The sequence below is a fragment of the Anas platyrhynchos genome, chromosome 11 (genome assembly GCF_047663525.1).
Source record: "Anas platyrhynchos isolate ZD024472 breed Pekin duck chromosome 11, IASCAAS_PekinDuck_T2T, whole genome shotgun sequence".
NCBI lineage: Eukaryota > Metazoa > Chordata > Aves > Anseriformes > Anatidae > Anas > Anas platyrhynchos.
Window position 1 is genome coordinate 9336688 of NC_092597.1, and position 13167 is coordinate 9349854.

General features: G+C 39.9%; 1 protein-coding gene across 5 annotated transcripts in view; it reads right to left on the reverse strand.

Moving 5' to 3' along the window:
- OTUD7A (OTU deubiquitinase 7A) overlaps positions 1–13167 on the reverse strand; it is a 118035-nt gene that overhangs the window by 65845 nt on the left and 39023 nt on the right. For 3 of the 5 annotated variants that reach the window (XM_038184715.2, XM_038184720.2, XM_038184712.2), the window contains exons 2-3: positions 2331–2403; positions 824–928 (exon numbers count right to left, since the gene is read on the reverse strand). The gene's annotated coding sequence lies outside the window, so the exon portion shown is untranslated. Of the gene's footprint in view, positions 1–823; positions 929–2284; positions 2404–12561; positions 12697–13167 lie in introns of those variants that run through there. The other 2 variants (XM_038184716.2, XM_038184718.2) reach the window with 2 other exon arrangements.

Here is a 13167-nt window from a genome sequence, read left to right on the forward strand (position 1 = left end):
GACCTGGGAGTGATGGTGGACAGTCGGCTGAATATGAGCCAGCAGTGTGCTCAGGTGGCCAAGAAGGCCAACAGCATCCTGGCTTGTATCAGAAACACTGTGACCAGCAGGGCTAGGGAGGTGATCGTCCCCCTGTACTCGGCTCTGGTGAGGCCGCACCTCGAGTACTGTGTTCAGTTTTGGGCCCCTCGCTACAAGAAGGACATGGAGGTGCTTGAGCGGGTCCAAAGAAGGGCGACGAAGCTGGTGAGGGGCCTGGAGAGCAAGTCCTATGAGGAGCGGCTGAAGGAGCTGGGCTTGTTCAGCCTAGAGAAGAGGAGGCTCAGGGGTGACCTTATTGCTCTGTATAAGTACATTAAGGGAGGCTGTAGCGAGGTGGGGGTTGGCCTGTTCTCCCATGTGCCTGGTGACAGGACGAGGGGGAATGGGCTAAAGTTACACCAGGGGAGTTTTAGGTTAGATGTTAGGAAGAATTTCTTTACTGAAAGGGTTGTTAGGCACTGGAACGGGCTGCCCAGGGAGGTGGTGGAGTCACCATCCCTGGAAGTCTTCAAAAGACGTTTAGATGTAGAGCTTAGGGATATGGTTTAGTGGGGACTGTTAGTGTTAGGTTAGAGGTTGGACTCGATGATCTTGAGGTCTCTTCCAACCTAGAAATTCTGTGATTCTGTGAAAGAACTCAAGTCAGCGCTGCTGCCAAGGAAATATTATGTGCAACACAATTCCAGAGAAGTAGAAACATTCGTATGAATTTTGGTTTAAATAATGCATTTAGCATCACTGAGAAACTCTGCAGCATAATCAAGGATAAAATGCAACTCACCATGGTAGCTTCTACTTGCCAAAATACCCTTCTTTCCTGCATGCCTTATCTCATTTTGGTCAAGCAAATGATGCAGGCAACCACACCAGTATTCCCACTTTCTTCCTAAAGAAAGTACAAAGAAGTCAGCAAACAAATGGCAATTTACAGCAGCTGATAATCAGAAAAATAATGCTTATTTAACAAATGTATTGTTCACTTCCCTGTCCTTACCAAGGTTATTGCAATAGGAATCTTTCACTGTAGTCTTAAAATGGATTGCACCGTTCTGGTACGACAAAATGAACTGCTATGAAATATAAAAGCAAAAAACTAAGCCCAAAACAGAGCTTCCACAGTGACAGGTCAAATCCTGCAGTAGTTTAACAGGACAATGATACGGATGGTTTAGGAACTTAATTAGCATCCAAGCTTTACAAAGCACAGATAAATTTAATGAGTACTACTACATCATCTGTCAGCTCTATGTTGTCACACGCAATAGGCATGCTGTTAGCTTATTAATAATTTTAGCTGGTTTCTTTGGTTGGCTACACTTAATTGGGTGAAGAACTAGCTGGATGGAAGTTCACAAAGAGTCATAGTAAATGGAGTTGAATCCAGCTTGTAGCGGGTCACCAGTAGCATTCCCCAACGCTCAGTACTGGGCCAATTTTGCTCAACTTTTCTTTATCAATGATATTGATCAGGGGATCAAGTGTATCCTCACTAACAGACGATATCAAGTTAGGCAGGCCTGACTCAAAACTAGTGTGACCAGCAGGACTAGGAAAGTAATTGTCCCCTTGTATATGGCACTGGTGAGAGCACACCTCAAGCACTGCATTCAGTTTTGGGCCCCTCATTACAAGGAGGATCTTGAGATGGCCAAATGTGTGGACAAAAGACCAACAAAGCTGATGAAGGGACTAAAAAATAAGATTTATGAAAATAAGACTTATGATAAACTGATGAAGGAAAAAGGGTTGTTTAGTCAGGAGAAAAAGAGGCTGAGGGGAGACTTCATTGCTCTCTATAACTACCTGAAAGAAAGTTGCAGCAAAGAGGGTGTCGGTATCTTTTCTCATTTGAAAAGTGATATGATACAAGGAAACAGTCAAGTTGCACCATAGGATTTTTAGATTGGACATTAAGAACTTCTTCACAGACACGGTGGCCAAGCATTAGAACAGGCTGTCCAAGGAAGTGGTGGAGTCCCCATGCCTGGAGGTATTCAACAGATACGTGGACATGGCACCGAGGGATACTGTTTAGTGTTGTAGCTTGGTAGGTCAGGTTTATGGCCAGACTTGATCTTGAAAGTCTTTTCCAACCTAGATGATTCTATGACTCTAATTGTTGTCAATTATGAGACAAATTAAATTCTTGTTTTCTTTGCAAGGCCCTTATGTTCGGCATTTCAAAACAACTAAATGCCAGATGCTAATTCAGGGGGTGGGAGGGATGTTTACAGCTACTCACAGGAATGAGGTAGACAAGCCTCTGTTTCTGTTTTTGGTATGTTTACCTATTTAGGAAGGCAGGAGGCAACTGTCCAGCTGATTTTACTTCTGATTTCAAAGCTCTGGAGTGTCACGTGCCTGTGAGAATAGACAGAAGACCAGAACATGTTTTACTATCTTCAAAAGTAACACTGTAAAGTACTACTCTGCATCCATTTATTTTCCGCACTACTCACCCCAAAATCTCAATCTATACCACTATCATGAAGAAAGAATTTTTCTTTCTTTCTTTCTTCCAGCTTTGACCATTCCCAGGATAGTGAGAAGCCCTGCACTATGCCACTGTTAAGATCACAATAGTTTGTCCATCAAGAACTTCAGCCATAGCCCAATCAAATTTAGATTAAATTAAACTTTCATTAGCAAATAGAAACACAGAAAGGAAGTCTTCTGGAAGGACATGTTGTTTGACCCCTGACACACATTAATATGGATGCAAGGATCTTAAAAGATAACTTGACAAACCCAAATGGTATGTTGTAAGATTCATATTGCTTTACCATTGCAGAGATATATATATCATATGACAACTTGTTAGGAATGCAGTCCCCTTTACTGTTTGGTTCAGAGAACCAAAGACACTGTACCTCCAAATCTAGTTTAGACATCTGATTTTCCTCCAGTTTGACTGTACGTTCCATGTTGATGACAGAATTGAATGAATTACAACAGCTGATCCAGTACATTTAGTCCCTTTCTACTCATGAAATATTAACCTGCAGATTGAGATTTACAGATTTTGTTCAAAATATTTTATGATTTAAAATAAACGAATAACAGAGCAGTTGAAGATTGGTCTGAAATGATCCGCAATATTAAACTATGAATTATAGACTGGAGTGGTTCAAAACACTCTATGATAATCTTTTGATTCCTGAACGCACATGTAAGCATGCTGCACTTTATCAAGCATTTTATCTTATTTACCATTTAAAGATAATGAAAATGATGTTTAGCAATACTCTGACCAAATACAATTATTTCTGATCCCTGACTTCTCTATTAGGTACGACTAAACAAGGTCTTAAAACATTACATCTTGTGAAGTTTTTATGGCTATCATTCTTATATTTGCTTTCTCCCAAATCTTTGAATATTTTATTCCTCCTCCTAGTTAAAGCATATGACACTGTCTTCTCTATATACATTTTTCTTAACTCCATATATGTATATATATTTACTCATATTTATAGAAGCGAATACACATTTGTTACATACATTTTTTAATTAAAAACGAGACTAATGAATTATTTTTCTTTCTCTACTCTCTCTGCTATTTTTTTCCTGGTATATACATTGCCCCACAAATTTATTTCAATATAGCACACCTCCACTGGATATTTTGAAGCCGTAAGAGTCTGCCTGTTTTCCAGGTTCAGCAGAGTTTTTCACCAGTTTGCATGTGTCAACCACCTAACACGCTTCAGGGACTATTGAAGGCCAAGTTTCCAGTAAAATCCACAAATACAGGAAAACAGCTTTGGTAACTTGACTAGGAGGAGGTAAGCAACCTCCATATTCTTAGAGTATTGGGAAGTAGGAGCGCTCACACAATCTGACATTTAGGAGTGTAAAATGAATGTGTAACTCCACGCACATAGGCCCTTACACCTGCATTTTTACAAATGCCTGTTGAAGTCCATAGAAAAACTGTATCGACATTCTGACTAAGATATTGCACCTTTGATTCCCAGCAGTACAAAACCAATCAAAAATGCCAAATTCATTAGGTTTTTAAGAGATAGTCCAGATAGTTCTTTCACTCTTGCTGAGGCCTTTGTTCCAGACCTCTCAATATGACTCCCCAGACTCCAATTTCACTGTAGTGTTTACATTGTTATGTGCAGATCAAACAAGTACACACACTTATCTAAAATTCCCCTAGCTGAAGAATGGTGCTCCAGATCCTAAAGTTTGTCCGATTCCTTTCCACCAGCAACATTTCATTCACAACACACATCACCGTCACACACACGACCCATTGAGAACCAGTGGTGTGTCAGTAATGCCGTCAGCAGAAACAATGAGAGCCCAAGCCCGCTGCACTGCTTGGATGCCCTCACATCCTGCCAAACTGCTTGACACTCAAAAAACTCAGTTAACACTTCTAGAAAGAGCACGTGTGGAAGTACTAGTTATAGTCCTGAGTTCTGCCCATGGACGTGCCCATTTGTTCCTCTCAAGGGCCATTAAAAAGAGCTGGTTAAATTGCACTTTAGATATAGCCAGAAGAAAGCTCCCTCTAGATAGCAAAAACGTAAGCTTAAAAACAACAACAAAAAAAAGGAGTATGTAAGAGATTGTGAGAGAGAAAAATCTCTTCTGATATGTTTCCCTCCTGCTAAAACCATCCCTGGACACTTGCACACATCCACTGGATGTAAGACAGGCTGGGGAAATGAGAGGAAATGCACTGGTCTCATGTTCATCAGGCAAAACTCATGCAACAGTACAAACGATAGATAAGCAGTCACAAAAATCTTCCTTCAATGCACAGGACACAGCAAAAGCCATAGCTGTCTCTGATTGTGAACTACAGATTCTAATGAAGTTGTAATTGCAAATACAAGTGGTAAATTTGACCTCTGTATTCAATTCTACACTCAGTTACTTGATGAGCATGTCAAAATTATATACACATAATGCGAGAAAAACAAATGACACTAGATTCAAACTGAAGAAATCACTAGAAAGTCTTCATGGAAAGAACATCAAACATTTCCAGGAAGTTCCTATAAAGGTAATTAATGATTTCAAAATGACATGTCTTATTTATGCCATAACCAAGATGTTAAAATCTCTCCCTAATGATTAGAGAAGGTTTCAATGTAGTAATACCTTGAAATTATTACAGTCAAGTTAAGTATTGTATGTTCTTGCATTTAACTATATGGCCCCTAATACCAATACATTGATTATATCACTGTTTAAGCTCCGATTTACTACATATTTACAGTTTAAGCTCTTGGTAGCATGTGTCAATTTGTGGCGGCAGTTTGCTTCCTTGTATAAAGTTCTAATTTAAGACTGATGAAAGATCTCCACTATGGACATCACTGCTTGCTTTTAGCATCTGCAGTGACAGCTCAAGCAATCAGAAGTCACAGAAAACACAACTTCCCCCCTAAAATGCAAAGGAAAATCTTCTACACCTTCATGTCCTGCACGTGTTTACTTCCGTCACTTGAATTTAACCATTGCAAGATGATAGCAAAGTTACAGCAAGTGCTGTTAGTCATTTCCAAATGCCTTTCAAATTTGACTTCGTGAAATGCCTAACACAAACATACGGGCTTGCCCCCTACTTTAACTAGTTGCTACATTAACAGATTTGCACCTAAATGAGAAGAGGTAGGCATTGCACAGCTAGAACCAGTTGTAGTGACAGAAAGGGTATGTGCAGCAGGGAGAGACTAGAAAACACGTTAACATTCCTCTAAAAGCCATAGCCATGTCATTTAATTAAATATTACCACCTATGTAGGTATTTGACAGCTTGTGAAACAGCTGAAGGTGTAGCTGAAAGCAAGGAAGAAAAGAATTCCTAGCTAAACTAGTCTGTACTGTCTCAAGAATTATGCTAAAATCCAGTAGCTTTAAAAGGCTGGATTCTTCTTTCTTCTCTGTTGCTCAGCTTTGGGCTACTTAGTGCCATTCACTCCTTTCCACTCACGCTGATGCTCATCTAAGTGGTTTGAGAGCCACCTGGCTCACTCAGCCAACAGAAGTCCTCCTACTTTTCTTTTGTAGAAAACAATTTTGTGCTGGACTGAACCAAATCACCAAAATGTCTGCAAAAACACCACAGCTTGTACAAAGTAGGCAGCACGAAGCAAGTGGGGTGAAGAATCTCTTCTCTTCAGTGCCAGTGACCTTCAGGATTAGCTCTTTTGTAGATCCACAGCTTCAGTGTGCTCCAATGCAGTTGGCTACAGGGCAGCCCACTGCAATTGCACCGAGGGCAAACAGCAAGGCTGCTCTGCAGAGCTGGTGCCCTGCTGGCCCTGGGGGAGCAGGCAGCTACGCTCGGATGTGGTGACAGCTGAAAAACCACTCTTGACCTTTAACAGTACAAAAGTAAGCTGGGGCTTAGGTCCAAGGGCCTTATGTGCATGCTGTACACAGCTTGTGTTTCAAAGAAATTTTTTAATGCACGTCTGCACATTTCTTAGCAATCATACAAATGCTGTGGAAATAGCAACAATCCTACCTGGTCTAAAAAACTGCTGCAACAACAGTGGATTCACACATCTCGCTTTTCATTATTACCCAAGAAATGTTTTTCCAAGAGTAAGGAAAAAAAAATCATTTGACTGCATAGGCACACATCATTAATCTGACTCTTGTGTTGTCAGAAATGCAGCCAGCTACTCATATCGTGTCTCCGTAAACAGGACTGAGAAACACTGGATCATAAAAATTGTGTGGTTTTTTTTTCCCCCAACACCGTGAACACCTACACTTTATTATATACATACTTAAACCACACAAAAAAAAAGCAAAAAAAAAAAACCAACCCCATCATCAAATAAGTAACTTTTTTCTCTCTTGCCATTGCAAAGTCAAAATTCTCAAATTGGTTCTAAGGTTTGTCTTGGAAGGTGAAAACAGCATGGAACTGAACTCAACTCCAAAGGTAGGTCTTCACTATGTAACATAATTATACACGTGTATTAAAATACCATACAAAACAGGAACCACAGGACCTCCAATATGTGGAAAATGAATGGAAAAACAGGGCTACATTTTATATTCAAATAGCCTAGCCTGATAATCACAAACAGCTCCTGTCCAACTTCATGAAGAACGTGTTTTAAACACAAAGTTGTCTCATTTCAGTTATTAGCTGAATAAAAGCTCATTCTGCAGCCTTGCTTTCATTAAAAGAATAAGCTTTGGGAAATAAAATGATGCCACATAGCCACACCTACAAAAACACCAAGACAATTCCAATTTTTTTCATTTTTCCCCTCAGTCAGCCAATTGTAGGACTTCCAATTTACTTTCTGAAACATTAATTTTGTGTTCTTATGTTAAGAAAAATTAAACAAGAGCTACGTAAAATGCTCAAGTACAGATTACTTGTGAACTAAAATATGAATTTGTGAAGAATACCAAGAGATTGAATACAATTTGCCATGATTTTGTCAGCATGTGAATTAACATTTTCTTACAAAGTCTCAAGAATTGCACTGTACCCTAAACCACAAATGTTACACTATAACCTATTTTTTTCCTCCCTCACATTACTATTAATATAAAACATTAAAATTTTCTTTGTCAATAATACAAAGTCAGCAAATGCATCAATATATGTTTCAAAACAATTATCATTAAAAAAAAGTTTTCATTTATCAAGTCCTGAAGCTATGAGTTTAAACCCATACAAATCTACTCACGTGATTACTTTTACAGCCTCCATTACACAGTTCACACAAAAGCAAGCAGCACCTCGTCACCAGTGTGGCAGTGTTTCTGAGATCTTTTAGAACACACAGGAAGAAATCCTAACTTCATTAAGGTCAGAGAGTTTTCTATGAACTTCATCTATAAATATCCTTTAAATACCATGACCTCTGTTAATAAGCAAGCAAGAATCTCAGGAGAAGATCAAACAATACCTCTCACCTTTAATCGATGCTAAAATTAACTAACTTTCACCTGTAGATTCTCTTTTTGTTGTGGTTAGGAAACATTATTCATATTATAACGTGTTTAAATTTGAAGTATCTATTTATATATGCTCATGCACGTGTGCACACATGTATATAAAACTACCTCCCTTGTTCTTCATTATTGTTTCCCATGAGCCTCTCAGACTTTGGTACAAGAAGGTAGATCTTGAGCTGGTGCCAAATCACTAGTTATCTGACTAATCAACGTTCCTATTCACAATTCTTTTTGACATGGGGACAAAGATGTTGTGGGCATACAATATGTTGCCTTTTACTGTCTTAAATAACATCCTTCATTCATTTCTAGTTGATAGAAGATGAAATGCATCTTAATTTCCAACTATTTTTAATTACCTGCAATAAGTTCCTGTGAGAAGTTGCTTACAAATTTTGTACACTTGCAAAAAGATCACAACAGTGGCTGAACAAAGCTGTATTACTAACTTTTTCTGAAAGCTATCAGCAAAGCAATTTAGAAGCACATAGACACTGTAGTGATAGAGTACATTAGGAAAAGCTGTTGTGAGAGAGCTGTACAAACTTTAGCAAATAAACGGAATACATTTTAATTACAAACTGAGCTGCTCTCTTCCAAAAGAATACAAAATGCAAGCTATTCAAATTATTCTTTTGTACCCTGCAACAACCACCCAGTTTGCTGACTTCATAGGAAAAACACAGCCACCACTTTACCCTTCTAGACTTATTTTAAATACTTCAATTTCACACAGACAGCTCCACTGTTACAAATAATAATGCAATTTCACTTTTAAAAGGGTTGTATTTTGTTCACAATACCACATACCTCTAGGTACCTGGCAAGCTCCAAATTACATCTACTATGCTGTATTTCAAAGTACCTGTTCAGGTGTGACAGGCCTTTTCTGGTCACTACCGGATGAGCAAAGTGCAACACGGAGCTAGAGCACGCACTAGGTACTGCTGCCTGAAGACGCGCAGCATAAAGCCTTGGTGATTTCGTTTCATCTCATTAAGACCTGTATTTCTTTAAATCCTCCTTATCCTACCAAATAAAGCAGTTTTCTAGTTGCCACTCTCCCAATAATGCATGGTAAAAGACTCTGAGGTTTTTGAGAGCTTCTGTACCAACTGGGAACCTGGTACTGCTTTAGATAACCACAGAAACACCATTTCTCCACAGACAGTTTCTTCAAACTGAGCATTTAGAAGAAAGGAGGCCTACAGGCTGGCTCATCAACACAGTATGTTTGAGCCAGGGTAATTTCAACTGACTGCATTCGGCAAAGCTCTGTGAGTTTTGCCCATCTGTGCTTCTTACCGGCAGCTTCCAGGGTGAGGGGTGGGTGGCAAAAGGAACAGAGAGCAGCACAGGCACTGAGAGCTGCAGAAGCCTGCGCCTTGCTAACCAAATCCTTCTGCATCGTGAAATGCCAGCCGAGCAGATCTGACCTCTGCACAAGAGAAGATGATTAAGGAAAAGGAAAAATGACTAGGGAAAATACTCCGTATGACTTAATGAGGTGGGGGAGGGAGAGAGAACATATTTTGAACCACAGACAATAACTCTCATCACTCAAAATATGTATGTGTAACTATAGCTTAGATGTCATTGAACATTTTCCAAAAAATAATTACTCAAAATCTGCTTGTTAGATGAAGACAAAAAAGAATTAAACCATCTTTCTTGTTTTTCAGAGATGTTCTAAGAGGAAAACATGATGATTATATGATGAGCTGTCGCTCAGCTACAGCCCACTCTGTTCTATTATTGCTCACTCCAGCTGCTTAAACATTCAGTCAGCTCAGCTACCTTTTATATTCATTACATGCAGAAATTCTCAGATGTCCCTTATCACACAGGGCAGTCCCTGCCCTCACAGTCCAACCCGATTTGCTCTCTTTTTGCTTTATTGGAATTTCAGATTGAATTGTCAAAGAGAATAGGAACCCTGTTTCCCTGTCATTTGAATTCCTGCACCACATACATTTTTCTCTGCCCTTCCTTTTGCTCTCTAGAAGACTGAGGTTATGCGGTACAGTTCACCATTTGCATATCAAAAGCAACAGCACTTTATGCAAAAAAGAAAAGCAACCAGTCTTCTGCTTTCAGAAAGAGCTTAAGACATGAAAAGCACTTCCTTCCTCTGAATCTTTAACTCCAAATTCAGGTGTAGCTTAGCCCATCAAGAGCCGTTCAGATAAATGTCTTAAAACTGAAGAAGCTCCCCCAGTGCTACTCTTACCTGACACTCACTTGCCAGAGATTGCTTTCTTTCCAGACCCATTTCCCCTAAAGCAGATAAAACTTTGGTCCTAAATCAATGAACAAAATTATGAAAAAGACTCAAAAACATTCAACAATCAGAAAGAAACGATTCTTATTTATCTCTAGTTATGTACAACTTGTGCAAACTACCCCTCCTACTGAGGTATTTCAACACTTTTTTCAAGCTGGCCAGCATGATTTCAGAGGTGTCAGAATTTTTTATTAAAAAGAGCAGAATGACTCTCTGCTGTACCTTATACAGTCTAAGAGAACAGAGATACAGAGCATTATTTCAGGTTTCTGTAACTTCTTACTAAGGTAGCAACTTTTCCCCAATTTTCTGTAGGAACGAGCCTTTTCTGAAGCAGAATGTCCAGCATCAACGTTAAGAACACGCACGCAAGCTACTAATGAAGAATAGTTAGCACATAAACTTTAAGCTAACTGAATTTGTGATAATCCCCTTCATCGAGCTCCAAGAGACAGGCTGGATGCTATATTACTGTGTCCCATTTTTCTGAACAGGAGCCAGAAGATATTTAATCACAAGCTATATAACCTTCAGAAGAAAGGTGGGACGAAGGATACTAGCTATTTGTCACCTTGTGAGGCGCACTAACTGGCCATCTATATGTTTTTCCACTCATCTACACTATTTATCCCGTAGATGAATGCACAAAGGCTCTATAGGGTAAGAGAGAGATTCAGCCGCATCCCCTCTCCCCAGTAACAGGACTGATCTGTGACATCAATGTCAATGACTTCCCATCTAGAATCACACCTGGCCACCCACGCAGCCTAGACAGAGCGGCAAGGGGCGAGCAGCAGAATGCATGACTCAGAGAAATAGCAGCTGCTTACCACAGCCTCCCTGCTCTCAGTACCCACAGTAGTGGGTGGCGTCTGAGCTGTCCTTGGCCCTGCCAAATCCCTCTTCAGTTACGTCCCACCATTACAAAAGTTGATGTGTTTCCAAACCCTACCACAAAAATACACTGACCAGTTCACGCATAACCAGTTTCATAAAGCAGATTTGTCTGCTTCAGATGGTTTAAGAGAACAGTAGCTAGCAGACAATTCTTCTCAAGAGAACCACGTTGTATCGCCAGTACACTGGATCGCATATTCATTTGAATCGTAGCGGCCAAACAAGCTAGTTTATCATTCCTGAGTCACCCAAAACCTTTCTTAAACCCTCAGAGATACCTGAAATATATCCTCATATGTTCTCAGTTAGCATCAGATAATTTAATAAATTGTAGTGGATCAGAAACAAGAACCGGGCTTTAAAATGAGCCAGTCTCAGCAAATGACCTTCCATTTTTTATATATTTCTTTCTTACTACAAGTCTAAAGCACACAGTGTAAAGGCATGCTCATTTAACATGACAAAAAAAATGTTTAGGAGTATGTTGATATTGGCATAGAAATCTTACTATTAATCCTTTTCCATTTTAAAACCCATTTTATCAATTTCACAACCATTTCTGTACCAGTGCTCTGCCTCCCATGAAGCCAACGGTCACCCAACTACATGTTCTCACAGAAGCAAGAGGATAGAGGATCCATAAAAGATTGAGATCTCAAATGCAGAAATAATACTATTGCCACCATAGTCAGTAACCCTTAAGGGGTTACAACTCATTTGGGAGGCTATATTCCTTCTACTGCACTTTAGCTAATAAAAGTGAGAGCCTCCTACCAGTATTAGGTGAACTTTGCTGCTGAAGTCATACATCCTAGGGTGAATAAATAGTTCTCTCCTTAACGGTTGCCAAATCAGACATGGAATTTCTTACGAAGTATTTGAAGAGAACTACAGTCATCTTTCTAAAAGGATCTGCTTTTGTGGATTCTAGATCTATCTCGATTCTTCCAAGACACTGCAAATCTCCTACATCCCACACAGCTGGAGGAGAGTCAGGTGTTAGAGCACCTGGCTTCCCCACAGTTCGGTCTGACTGGACTTGCTCGTTCAGACCCCAGCGTAAGTCAGGTAACCATATTCAATACACTAATCCTACTCACTGGCAGTCTACACCGCACACAAATGAAACAATAGGAATTACCTATAAGACTTTATAAACTGTTAAGAGATAAAAAGTGCAAATATAAATAGCAATCGACACTTGGCAAGTACCAAGGTGATCTAAAGTAGCTTGGCTAACCTCCAACAGGCTCCAGGACTAGTCAAATTCAACCCAAAGCTGACTGGATATACGTGTGTTAGAAGTGAATATTTTTCACAGCTCTATTTGTCGTGAAGAACACAGCAGAAACTTAATATTCACCATTCAAACAGCATACACAAACCTCTTCAAAAAAGATCAGAAGTCAGCTGTCAAAACAATCTTTTCTGTTCTGCACCATCCCCAGCGCGGTCCTGCCTCGGCGTCTGCCTGCCTGATGTATTCAGAGGTTGTTGCTGGAGCCACTTCCTCTTGCCCGTCCTCTTTAACTAATGTCATTCAGCGGAATAAAATAAACTATTTCTGCAATAGCAGGAAGGCACATAGTGAACTCTGGAATACCAAATATACCGATTCACTTCATTCAGCGGACACAAATTTTACCCAGAGTACCTCGCTGTCACTGACTGACACAGAAACAGACCAAATAATTCAGCAGCCACACCTGCACCCGGAACAGTCTGTCTTGTTCAGGACTGAGGTCATCCGCAGAGCGGAGTTTTGCAGCGCAGCTGCGGTACTTTACATAAACGCAGAGCTTCCCTGGAAACTGGAGTGCCTGCTTCTTCCACTACCACCTCCTTTTATTTTCATATACCTTTCCTATATACTTTGGGCAAATATATATTTCTGTCCCCAACTGTCTTCCATCAGCAGCTGTTTTTTCTAATTTGAGAATGAACCACAGCACAAAATCATTTCCTATCGGAAACAACATATCTGGCTGATG